The sequence below is a fragment of the Lacerta agilis genome, chromosome 3 (genome assembly GCF_009819535.1).
Source record: "Lacerta agilis isolate rLacAgi1 chromosome 3, rLacAgi1.pri, whole genome shotgun sequence".
NCBI classification, from domain to species: Eukaryota; Metazoa; Chordata; class Lepidosauria; order Squamata; family Lacertidae; genus Lacerta; species Lacerta agilis.
This window is the reverse complement of record NC_046314.1, coordinates 18,425,031-18,438,788: the sequence shown is the minus strand read 5'-3', so window position 1 is coordinate 18,438,788 and position 13,758 is coordinate 18,425,031.

The following is a 13,758-nucleotide window of genomic DNA, read 5'->3' as shown; positions in this document are numbered from 1 at the left end:
AATAATAATAATAATAATAATAATTTATTTATACCCCGCCCATCTGGCCGGGTCTCCCCAGCCACTCTCCCCCATCGCTTGCAGTTTTAGACATGTTGCTTTCTCTCACTTCAGCCTTCTTTACTGCTATATAAATCCCCAATTTTTCAATTATTTTAAAGTGTGTTCGTTCTGTTTTTCTTTTCTTTTTTTCCGGATGATCAGGTGAAAAGGAGACAAAAGGCTATGCACCTTTGATAGTTGTGTAGAAAAGGGCATTACTAAAGGTGCCCTTTGGTGACCTGTTCTCTTTCCAATACAAATCATCCCGTGTTGTAAAGATATGTGCATTTGCATGTTTTCTTAGGAACAAGCCAGCCTTTTTAGTCTTCCTTTTCTTGTAATATTTCTTTCTCCTTTTTCCATGACAGGGCACCAGTACTTTTTACAGCTCCTTGACTAACCTAAGTTCAAAAGTGTGCCATTTGCTGTCAGTCCAGCTCTGCTCCATCTCCTGAATTTCTGCCCATGGTAGGCCGATACGAAAGCGGAAATGTGGATTCTTTTTTACAGCTTTGAATCTCTAGCTGTCAAGATGTAGCGCCATTTGGAACAAAGGTTCAGTTTACACGAACAGCAGAATGAAAGGGTAAACTGCTTTCTGAACAATACAACTTCATGCTTCATTTGGGACTGTGTGTGTGTGTGCTGTTTGTGTGAATCTCAGTGGTTTAGACCACAGCACCGTCTGCACTCCAATATAAACATTCCATACATGATACATCGAAACCTAAACTGAAGAAAAGGATTTTGTGAAGTTTGCTCATATGTTATTTTCTTATGTGCCATGATGTGTTCTTGGGAGGGAAGGCAATCGAATGAGTTACACACCTGAAGTGGTATAGTCTAAGAGGAGAGAATCGCCAGTAGGTTTTGTCGCTTGCATAGAGTGGTTGTATGTGTTTGTTTAATTTGGGAAATGTCTTGAGCTGATCCCCCTGAATACAAAAACCAGGCCTTGATCCACATTTCTCCAGCCTCCCTGCTCAAATTAAAAATCAGCTCTAAAGTGACTCTAAGGAAATGATGGCACAAGCAAAATGCAAAGCAAAATGCCAAGTGTTTGAATGTGTGAGGTCGTTATGGTTCCCTAGGTGCTGTTGTGTGGCAGGGGTTAATGAAGAATTTTTTTTTTTTTTTTACTGCCAGTATTAGACTAAATCTATTAAAAAGTGTCCACTTTTTCTTTCTTTCTGCTGTACAGTCTTCTGAAAATTGCACAATTCTGTTCTCCAGCACTATTATGAAAGAGGCAATCAACTTGTATTGTCTGGGGTTTAATGATGATGGCCACCTCCTTACAGCACACACATGGGAAGATAGAAGAAAGAGAGTGAGAAGATAAATAACTTGAGAAGAAAGTGCAAATAATTAGAATATTTAATAGGCTCATCCCAACAGAAAACTGAATATTAAAGCAGACTGTGACAGCCACTCTCTGTGCCGCCTAGAAAGGCTGTGTGATACTTATCTACAGGAAAATGCATTCAAATTGGCAAAAGAAGTGGGGCAGGCAGTCTGTTCTCTATGTTCTTTTCATTCAAAGGACTGGACTGGCTTTCCACGCTACTATTGCCCTTGGTTGGTTTGAGCCTGATGCTGCTAGTCTAGGGTGAAGCCCTTTGTTAGAAAAAGAAACGGTTCAGATCAGGCCCTCAGTTGTCCAATATCTCTGGAGAGATCCCCACACCTGCACATTGTGGCCCTGTTTACAGGTGCTTCCCCCAGTAACTGTCAGGAACTGTGGGCACCAACTGCCCAAGGGCCCCCTGGGGGGACATGGAAGAAGAAGACTCAGACCCCCCAGATTGTGGTGGTGGAACCCTGGGGAGCAATCTGGAGAAGAGGCAAGGTGGAAGATGCTAGAAGCAGAAGGTTTGAGAAATCAAGGTTGCAGGGGGGGAGGTCAGGTGAAGGAGGTGCTCTCAGGACAGGACTAGAGGCTGAGAGTTGCTGTGTGAGCACAGTCTCAGACAGAGAAGAGTCAGAGGTTGCCCTTGCTACCCAGCAATAGGACAGTCCCACTGGCTCTCCTCCCCCTCTGACACCTCACTCAAGGAGAGCCCTGCAATGGGCCAGACAGGCGAGGAGCCAACCCCCTTGCTGCTGTCTACGTCTGCTTGGGAGGGATTCAGAGTGAAAGGCTAGGGGAGAAGGGCAGGGCCGGTGGTCAGTTTCAGCAACATTTCCAGCTGTATTAAGACTAGCCAGAGGAACTCTGCTGTGTTGTGAATAAAAGCTAATCGCATTTTGTGTCTCAGATTCTTTCCTGCACTGTGGATGACCTGTGCTCACCTGACAGCTCCATGCCAACCATTATTGCTTTAAAAGTTGGAAAGAGTGAGAAAAAAATCCCTTCCTGGTCTTCGATAACGTGACAAGCTGTAGCATTCGAGGCAGAAACATTGCGTGTACACTGCTTCCCAAACCAGTGGCAGGAGCGCACTCGATGCAGTGTAAATGGGACTGCATACACAGTCCCTAAGTTTAACTGTACTGCAAAATTACTGGGGAGATTGTTCACAGACAACAGAATAGCACCTTCAAAAGGTGGGGAAACATACTTAGAAAGAATGCCAAGATAACACCACAAAGAAATCCGATCTCAATACAGCAAATTGAAGAAAACTTTTGGCATGCTGTGACTTGAAGATGTAATTCATGTGGTGCGAAATAACCTTTTCTTAAGGTTTCAAAGTTTGCCCTTGATTATCTCGAGATAGGGAATTGTGTGCTAAGCAGAGTGTTTGCATTGCCGCCATGTGGAATGTTGGGAAATGGGTGGGAAATGGCACAATATAATTTCAGTCTGCCCATCTTCAAACATCACAGATGGAAATCTGCCGATTTGAAAACTATCAACAGACTCTCAATTGTACCTCAGCATCTCTCAGCATTCACCTGCCCAGACATCTAGGTGGACCTCCCCCCTCACATAAAGTCCAACTTTTCTATGAAAGGGCATGTACGTGTTTTGCTTTCCCTGGCTGATCATCAAAGGCTGCATTCACACAGGCCAACTGTAGCACAAAAATGTAGTTTTTCTTGGTCCAGATCCATTGCTGCTCATCGTCAACTTGCAGCTTTCAATCTAGATTCTAGATCCTGCCATCAACAAGGGTAGGGGTGATTACACAACACATGTTTGAAAACCTTCATCTCTGCATATGCTCCCAGGTGAATGAAGAATGAAGTGATGATTGTGATCTTGGCATACGTCCAACCCACAACAACACTGGGCAAGTGTAGAAACACTCAACCACCCATTGCTGGGACTGCCTACATCTGCTTTCAAGTGGACATGCTGAGAGGTAATGCAGAATCAATGTGCCATGAACTTCAATTTCTGGAATGAAGCCAGGTTCTCAAGAGGTATTTTTAAGGGGCAAAAAAGAAAGAAAGAAAGCAACAGGTCTAGCTTGTGTGTGGACCACATATTAGAAACAAGTATGAGAATAAAATACTGTGTGTGTGCAGCCTAAGTCATGGAGGGAAAAGGAAGTAATTGCTCACAGGACAGGAAGTCCAAAAGCTCTTTTCCTTTAAGACTTCAGAGATCTCTGTGGTCTCTCACAATGCACAATGGCCACTCATTGGTGAACTGCAACACAAAATTCAGAGAAGTCCAAATTTCAAAGGGCAATTGTGTTTCAGTTCATGTACTAGTTCGAATTAGGTAGCTTTTAATTCAAAAACTGGGTTATGTCCCACATCCCTAGCCTGCACCTAGCCTTGTATGTTTCTGAACATTGCAGATTTTGTTTTGTTAACAAAGTGGCAGCTCTCAACCCAAGACAATTTCTTGCACCTTCATTCTTGGTGGTGGTGGTGATGGGATTGTCTAGTTCTTGAGACAGGGACAGGAACAAAGACCAAGCTCCAGTAGATCTGCTTAGCCCAGCAGAGGAGAAGATCAGGAAACCTCCCGTTTGTTTGTTTGTTTGTTTGTTTGTTTGTTTGTTTGTTTGTTTAAAGAATTTCATACCACCATTCATTCACATTCCCAGGGCAGCTATGCCTTCAGTGGGCACTGTAACCATTTAGCCATACAACAACACCATCCAATCCCTCATAGCCTGTGAAAGACCAAATAAACCTTGTGTACATTAAGCTACAGGAGAGGTGCTGGGGCAGAAGCAGAATGTTTAGCATTTGTACTTTTCTGAAAATAACAAATATTTTTGTTTGGATTGTGCCATTAAAAAAAAACAACAACTCTCTCTCTCTCTCTCTCTCTCTCTCTCTCTCTCTCTCTCTCCCCCATATATATATATATATACACACTGAATGGCATCTTAAAGTACAAGCACCCTTTTCTTAAAAGTAATGTACCTTGAATTCTTTTGGTTTAGCATTAATGATTTTCAAAGCTGTTTCAAAAATAGCCAATATTCTCCAGCGCTCCCCTCCATGAGGGGAGCATCTGTGAAATGATAACACCTACAGTTCCTATTCATATTTTTATGAAAATGCACCTGCTTGTCTGCAGAAGGCTAGCGGTGAAGCTCAAGGGAAGAATGATATGAAAACTATAGTGCATGAATCACGGGAGTTAATGAAAAAGATTTTTCCCCCCAGCAAACTCTACAGCAGAACAGAACCTGGGTGCAACTCAACTGTAAAATAAATAAATAAATGTTGCTTCCAAACCAGAGATTTTGGAGGTGGAATTATAAACAGTGGAAATACTCTGTGGATTTTTGTCTTGGATTCTTTTTAAAAATATATATAAAAGGATGTATGCTCATTGATTTAGTCTGTATCTAATGGGTGCTAAACTAGATAGAGATGAGTAAACTGAGCAAGACTGTAATTCTCCCATGAGATTTATGCAACATATTAGCCCCCCACAGGCATTCTTGTGCCACGTGGAGTAATCATGTGGAGGGGAGCTTTGGTGTGTGTGAATATGCAAGCCCCTTGTCATCATTCTTGGCACACACACAGTCCCTGGGTCTGTGAACCAGACGAGTGCACTGTGGCTCCACCAGTTCGGTGTTCACTCTGATGCACACGCCCAGCCTTCAGGGCACCCCTGTCAACCACTATGCAGATACGAGGCAACACCAGAGCGCCCCTTTCCCAAAATGCCTCTGGATTTGTTGTTGTTTATTCGTCTTAGTCATGTTCGACTCTCCATGACCTCATGAACCAGAGCATGCCTTGGAAACTCTCAGTTTCTTCTCAAAGCTTCTCCTTTTTAATGTCCATGGAGTTTTCATGGCAAAATACAGGAGTGGTTTGCCAGTTCCTTCTCCATGTGGATCACATTTAGTCTAAACTCTCGGCTATGACCTGTCTGTCTTGGGCGGCCCTGCATGGCATAGCTCATAGCTTCTTGGAGTTATTCAAGCCCCTTCGCCACAACAAGGTAGTGATCCATGAAGGGCCTCAGGATTAAAGGTATCCAAATCTTAAAATGCCTTTCCTTCCAGATGAGCGAGAAATTGCACCATTCCAAAAATTGCTCCCACCATGTGGAGTATGTGAGAAAGGGGAGTAGTGGGCCAATTGGAGGCTCCCCACAGAATTCCTACTGAGCCCTTTCAACAGGCAACTGGCAAATGAAGAGATGGTGGACACTACAACAGAAAGGAGGTGAGGTTTTGGGGAGGAGCAGGGATATATATCCCTAGGACCACCCCCCAAAAAAATCTGGATTAGTCAGTTGTCCTCCCACACCACCCCAGTACTCCTCCCAAGGAAGAAACCAGCTGAGTCATCCCCAAATGTGACTGCAGTGTAGCAAATTCACCTTGGGAATGGCATTTTTCCAAAGGAGCCCAAGGCAACAGACATAGCTCCTCCTGCACCTGTGATGTATTTAGGCTGAGAGATAGCTTCTGGGCCAAGGTAATATGTGTGTGTGTGGGGGGGGTAAAATCAGGTCTCTCCACTGCTAGTGACCACATTGGCTCAAACAAGTGGTTGAAAATGTACTTTGATGGGATTTATTCCCCCATAGTGCCCACATTTCAGGAAGAAGAACACAGATGGTGCAACATTCTATTATTTCAGTGGGAAGATTGGATGCCATGGTGCCTCACAGAAGATTCCAGTCAAGGAAGAGGGCCCAGTCCTTTTGCCGAGGGAATAATCTTCACCTTGCTTCCACTTTCCATTGTTGGGCTCCAAGAGAGAAAGAGGTACAAGTTCACATCAATTTGTTGCTCTCGAAATATGCTACTGAGTCAAACTTTTCTACTCAGCTTTGTGGTCTTCAGTTAGATACAGAGAGAGCTTGGTGTGCTGTTGACATTTCAAGGCACCGGGTGATTTTTAGTTGGCCTCTGGAGACTGTGTCATCTTGATAGGGGAACTGAACTTAACTAAGCCATTGGAGAACTTACATAATATTGCTTTTAAGACCAAAATTTCCCCTTTCCTTCCTGGTCACAATGTGCAGTGTGTCCTTACCAGACACCCTTTCAAGGTTGAAGAAAACATACACAAGCCTTTCCCTCACGCCGTTGCTGTTTTTCAAATTTCTCAGCTGTCACACACCTGAGAGTAACATTACAAATCAGTTAATGATTTTAAAGAACTAAAGAGGACGATTTTCCTCAGTTGCTGCTAAAACCCTAGGTTGAGACAGATTCCTGACAGGATTGAATAAACCTTCCCCACACCTACTGGGCCCAATTTTATACCTTTTCAAAGAACTCGATTAAAAGAAGAAGAAGAAAAGATCTCTGCCATTAAAAAGTGAAATCTTAAAGAGCTTTTAAAACCACCTTGTATGTCCTTAAAATTGTAATGATATAATAGATCTGTAATGATGCTCGCTGATACAAAAATCTTTCAAGCATCTTACTTTAATGTTGGTTTTGAAGTGTATTCAAGAGGCCAGAACAAATACTGTGGAGAAGCTCAATGACACACTGCAGAGAAACATTCCAGCTTTCAGTACCATTTAACTCCTCATTAGGCACCGAGCCCCATGGTGTCACAAGCAGAACTTGGTTCGCAAAGTATTGATAGAATACTTGGGGAAGCATGCCTTAAATTTTGTGTCCATATTCAAAACCACCTGGGTTGTTTGTTGCACTCAGAATTTTTTATGCTGTAGCTCTTCAGGTGAAATGCTACTTGTGGTTTAGAGCATCCCCATGGTGAAATGCCATATTCACCATGTGGGCCAATGCCATTGTGTACCGAATTCCTAGGAGACCCCACTTCTGAGATATAGTGGCATGGATTGGCTATAGGGAAATTTATAACAAGGCAGCTTCTTCCTCATGCAATGGGTCCCAGACCCCATCCCGCATGGGGTCCACCATGTAAATGTCTGTGCCTGTGGCAAATTCATCCAGGTGCCCCTCAAAACTCACGAGTGACGATATCTACCTACTATTTCTTGTCCATAGTGACTTGTACTCAGAAACGTAATACTGTTGTAAGTGAATTCTGTAAGTTCCGTGTGTGTCGTGTGCAGTTGTGATTCCTTTTACTGGCGCTGCATTCACAGCAAATCAGTTTCACAGAATGACCCACCGTTTTACAAGAGAAAGAGATGGGCCAAAGTTCAAGTGAACAAATCACTTTCTCTTCTCTCTCACTGCACAATATTCTTGATTTTATATATTTCTTTTATGTCTCCTCCCACCTCACAGTCTCTTTTTAGCCTTTCCTCGGTGTCCAACATTGTCTTCTGTTTCAGGGAGATACTGAACTTCTCTGAATTATTAAAGCAAACATCTTTAGAATCTCCTCCAGTGCATGTGAGTGAATAACAGGCGAATAGCAATTCGAAAAATTTTCTGGACGTTGGCAGAGATATAAAGAAACCAAAGTACCAGTTGTCAGGCCTGCTGTTTTTGGCCGGTGTGACTGTTTTATCTTCCATTTTGCACAGAATTCCACATCTGCATTCACAACTGGGCAAATGTAAAAGTTCAGAATTTGTGTGTGCCCCCGCTCCCCCAGTGGCATCATTGTTGCTCCTTCTTGAAAGTATAGCCAGAATATCTCAGATCTGGAAAGACGGTATGAAAGGATTGAAAGTGGCAGATTGTTTCATTGCTACATGCTAACTTTGATTCCCTCAACCACCCTTTACTTGTTTTCTCTCCGCTAATAAATCATTAACAGAAATCAGGTCTCCTGTTGTTACAGTGTGTTATAAGTCACCTAGTGTTATCTAGGTATTAGTAATTTATTGAGGAGGCAGTAAGATGTGCACATCCATCATTCCATATCTAATTGCCTGACACACAGTATTGAATAGTAGATGGAAGGATCCATAGTAACAATCTCAACTGGCCTGCTGGGTTCTTATGACATATTTGAAGAAATTTTCAATACCTTCTGGGGTTGGAAAAATGAAATATCCCATGGTCAAGGAAGGCACCTATGTTCAGTATTTTACAGATAGATAGATAGAAAGATAGATAGATAGATGATAGATAGATAGATAGATAGATAGATAGATAGATAGATAGACAGACACACATACACACATTTTGGGTGAATGGAGAAAGCAAATCTCTTAATTCTCCTGGTATACTTGATAGCCCTCCCTAAATAGAAATATAGATAGACAATTCATAGTCAGAGATGCTTGAGGAATTTGATCGCCATGATTCCCGATGCAAACTGACCTGACTAATGTGCAGATCAGAACTGAGATAGACATCAACTTATTCACTTCTTGAATGTCCTAACATTTCTCAGTTTTTTTAAAAAACAACAACCACACACACACCATGTGTTTAAAATGCATCATTTTGAAAGCAAAATATGTCTGAAAATGTTTAAAATTATTGTTATTGTTATTAATATTAATAGTAGTAGTAGTAGTAGTACACCGCCCTATATCTGTTGTTCTCAGGGGGGTTCACATAATAATATCACAATATAAAAACTCAAAATACATAATCAAAACAAAAATAACCCAATAACACCCCCAATATTTATTTATCTAATATTGCTCATCTACATTAACCACAAGCAGCAGTCATACAGAAAGAATTGTGTGGATACTGAGCGACCCTATTGATTAAGTTGATACATCTCATTAAAGGCTGGCTAAAAGTTCTATGGGACGCGTGTGGCTCTGTGGTTTAACCAGGTCAATGAATGAAGGCTTCTACTAAACTGTTCTGGGAAGTTAGAGCATGTGTATTTATCATTGGGATGTGGGTGGCGCTGTGGGTTAAACCACAGAGCCTAGGGCTTGCTGATCAGAATGTTCGCGGTTCGAATCCCTGTGACGGGGTGAGCTCCCATTGCTCAGTCCCAGCTCCTGCCCACCTAGCAGTTTGAAAGCCTATCTATTTTGGTATGCTGTTATTAGCTGCTTTGGGCTTACTTTTTGGATGGAAAAGCAGGGTACAAATATAAAAAAAGAAATCCAGAGAACCCACCCTTCTTCCACCATTCCAAATGTCCATGTTTGGGTGTTACTTTTGAATATGACCTAGAGCTGTAAAATCTAATATTTGTAGACTTGAATACCAGATAAAATACCTTGAATCTCAACCATATGATCTGTGGTTGTGTGCATTAGACAACACACATTGGATAATGCTTCTTAGGTGCACTTTTGGGCAGGTATAGACATTGGTTCAGCTCTCTGCAAGTGTGCACATGAGTCCCAGGGAAGAACATAGCAGAGGACTGGATTATCTCCACCCTTTCTGGTGAACTTTATCAAAGATAATAGAAAGGTTGCGTGTAAAACTTCAGATGGCCGAAAGAACTTTTAACGTTGGTATAATGTTATATTGATGCATTTAATCATATGAAACTCTAACTTCAGTAAAAGATAGACATAGCTCTGGGAGTGGAAAAAGGGATAATGAACTCTCTCTTTTTTTCCAGCAAGCTCAAATTTAGAGATAAATGTGGTCGGGGGGAAGCCCCAGTCTGCATTATCCATGTTTCCACCTGTAATCAAAGGATTCAGAGCCATTGGTCACTGAACAGAAGCACCAATTGCATCTGCTTTGGTTACTTCCAGTCAATATGTTAAATCAATACTTTTAGTCTCCAGGCTACTACTTCAGAATCAATACCCAAGACTAAACAGATTGGCTTTCTCTGAAATGAACAGGCTAATGGTATAACATCTAGTTGCTCATTTCAAGCTACATCATCCTGGCCAGCCCAGAGGGCAGACTTGTGCTCATAGATTTGCAAGCGCATCAGTTCTGTTTTCTCCATCCTTAATGAGCTGCTTTATGTGGTATGTTACCCGATGCAATCATGATTGTTTTTTTAGACGGCCAATGCAACTTCTTATTTCTGTTTTCTGTGGCTTAAAAGTTATTAGATAAACAGAAGACAACAACATCCTTTCAGCATAGAATTAGTTGCATATCTAAATAATAATAATAATAATAATAATAATAATAATAATAATAATAATAACTATTATTATGCAAAGGGGTTGCCAATGGCACCATCCTTACATAATTTGAGTTGCTTGAGACATGATGGCAGTAAGGAAGAGGATGGACAGACCAATCAGATAAAAGAGACATGTCATTGGGAGCAGCTCACAGCAGCCTTGCTGTTGAAGCACCCTCTACTTCAGAAGTGTTCAACCTTTTTGAGTCCATGGCTCCCTTGACTGTGATTCTTTCTGTGGCACCCCTGTGGGGCTCAATTATGTCACCCCTTGCCTGCAGAGCTGGCAGCCTCTCACCCTTTTTTGAACACCCTCTCTTAATAATAATAATAATAATAATAATAATAATATTTATACCCCGCCCTTCCCAGCCAGAAAACCGGGCTCAGGGCGGCTAACATCAATTAAAATCACAGCAAGAAAACATAAAAACGATCAATTTAAAATAACAGATTAAAATACAAATTTAAAAATTCAATTAAAACTGCAGGTCTCAATTTCAAAATATCCCACCAATAAAAGATGAAGCATAAATATTAAACAGAAACCAACCCAAAGGCCAGGTGGAACAGCTCCGTCTTGCAGGCCCTGCGGAAAGATGCCAAATCCCGCAGGGCCCTGGTCTCTTGTGATAGGCTGTTCCACCAAGTCGGGGCCAATATTGAGAAGGCCCTGGCCCTAGTTGAGGCCAACCTAACGTCTTTGTTGCTCGGGAGTGTTCCATCAGCCTCCTCTCCCCTCTCCTTGGGAGTCCTCCGTGCAGCTACTGCTGACATCCCTGGTCTCTGAGCTTCCACTCAGAGGGATGACCTTCTTGGCAACTTTCTAGGGTTCACCATATACCAGTAGTGGGCAGGACCAGAGGCCAATGTGGGCTGAACAAGGAATGCAATTTTTACTTTCGTACAGTTTCAAGGTCGCATTCCTTCCAGGTAAGACATTCAAAGAGGGTGTGAAGCAAGGTGGGTGAGGGATATGAAAAGAAGGGGTGTGGCTTAGGAGAGGGTGTGGTCTGGGGAGTTTCCGAAGGGAGGGAGGGAGGGAGAGAGAGAGAAAACCTAAGGGCTGCAGTTGGTGGTTGGTGCCAAGACCTGAGGTTCCCCATCCTTGACCCACAATTTGAAATGGGTGAGGAAACAAACAACCTATGCCACTGCTTTTGATTTTAGTCAGTCTTTTGGGTTGAGGCTGGAGATAGCGCCCCCCCAAAAAATGATATAGAATGCAACTCTACTCCTTTTATTGCTATGCTACCCGCCCATTTTGTTGACTTTCCTAACTTTTCTTGGGGGGGGGGGTAGTGACACTTCCTTTTCTTTAGTTTCCAAACTTTGCCACAGTCTGTTCAATATGTGACTACTTTATTCTTTTTTGTCAGAGAAGAGTTTAATTTCTCCATGGTTTAGCAGTGGTGGCACAAATAGAGGATAAATTGGACATCGGCTGACTGGAGCAGAATTAACGTTAATAGTAGAAATGAATCACCATGAAGAACTGCCCTTCACCATACTAGCACTAATTGACAATAGCTATTACCCTGCAGTTGGAAGGGGAGATCCACTTAGCAATTAAAGGACAAATTATGTTCAATGAATGAGGCTAGCCGAAAATGTATAATGATGTGGTGTGGAGTCCATTCCTGAAGAGATATCTAAGGGACCTCCCTTCTATGCATGGCCAATGTCAAAGCCCACGGTCTATTGCTACTGAAGAGACCAACAACCCAGGCATCAAGCCAAGGGCAGTTCTTAATCTGCAGATATCGTAGAACATTAGAAATTGGTGCAAAGTATGAAATGATGACCACAAGCATCATACTTCCAGCATGGGTGGCCTCTGAGACAATCCTCCTCAGAATCCAGTAGTTTTGTTGCTGAAAGTTTGTAAGGATCTCCCCTTGTTAAGGACTTGGGGTTTTAATGATGGTCATTATTGCCTGTTGTGGTGGTTAATACATTTCTGGTTTAGGGGTGTTTTTAATATGGGAAGGGGGCTTGTAAAAGTATTGTGCCACACCCTAAGTTCAATTCTGGTGAAGGGTTTTGAATAGAAATATATTAAATAAAGAATAAATACATAAACCGGGTAGTCAGCCTTTTCCCTGAAAGAGCACAAAAAGGTCGTCATTTATATTGTGGCACAGCCCTAATCCCTAAATTCTTTGCACTGAGAAGATGAGTGGAAAGGTTAAAGAACGTTAAAGTAAGAAATGGTCATAAACCTACCATTGCTCATGTCCATTGAGGTGCCACCATACTTCTCTTTTTAATATGTTTTATTGAAAATGGTTTTTTTTAATTATAAAGAAATAAAGTGATGCAAAGATAAAAATATGGAAAAACACAAAAACGTATTGGGGGGGTGAATATATCCAAAAATAACCACTGTATTTAGAGACCACTAGGATCGTTGCAAAGTTTTGTTATATTGCGACAAGAGTAAGATGAATAATGATCTCAGCAAAGAACAGTGACTGAGACTCGAGCTTTACCTTTAGAAGGAATGTTAATAGGTGGGAAAGTTCCATTAATTTATAATTAAAAATTTTAATCTTAAATTTTAAGCCTAAAAGTAAGTACCAATTCTATGAATTGATTGTAATTTTATTTTATAGTTCAATGCTATATCTGATTACGGACTGTCATTATCTGTTTTCTGGTCTTTGACCGTAATAAAGATATTTGATTTGATTTGAACCACTGTATTTCTCTTGACCAGGAGAGGCCAATGCAACTTTATTGCTTGGGTAGGGTTGTATGGTGTCACCAAGACCTGATGCTAGACTTCTTAATTAACTTTATATGCACATCCTCCCTTCTCTTATCTACTGCAATACTAGTAACACATGACTGTCATTATTGATGATGACCCTATGTCACCAGCGCAAATCCAAAATAAGACACAAAAACTTGCTATTATGCAGATGTTAAAGGTGGTGGTTGAGAAATTAGGTGGGGGTGATGTGGGACATGGTTATTATTTTGGATCAAGATCACTATCTGAATTTTGGTATTTTTAAAAATTATTTTTAAATCTACGTTTTGCCACTGTAACATATGGCCTGTTTAATGTACATGGCCCACCTGTAGAGATTTGCTTGGGAAATCAGTTGAACTAATGGCAACAGCATAGACTAGGTTTAGAAAAAATAGGATATAATTGTTAGAATTGATAAGATTTATAGGAATGATATAAGTTGTTAAAATTAGAGATAAGGTGATAGATAAATAAAGTATTAGTTAAGTGTGAATGATGATTTAAAGTTGTTATAAAGTTACCAAAGTAAATTTACAACGAACGCAGCATAGAAGATGGGAGGAAGTCCATTAAGTAAGAAGGAAATAAGTATAAGGATGATTAGGATTTAT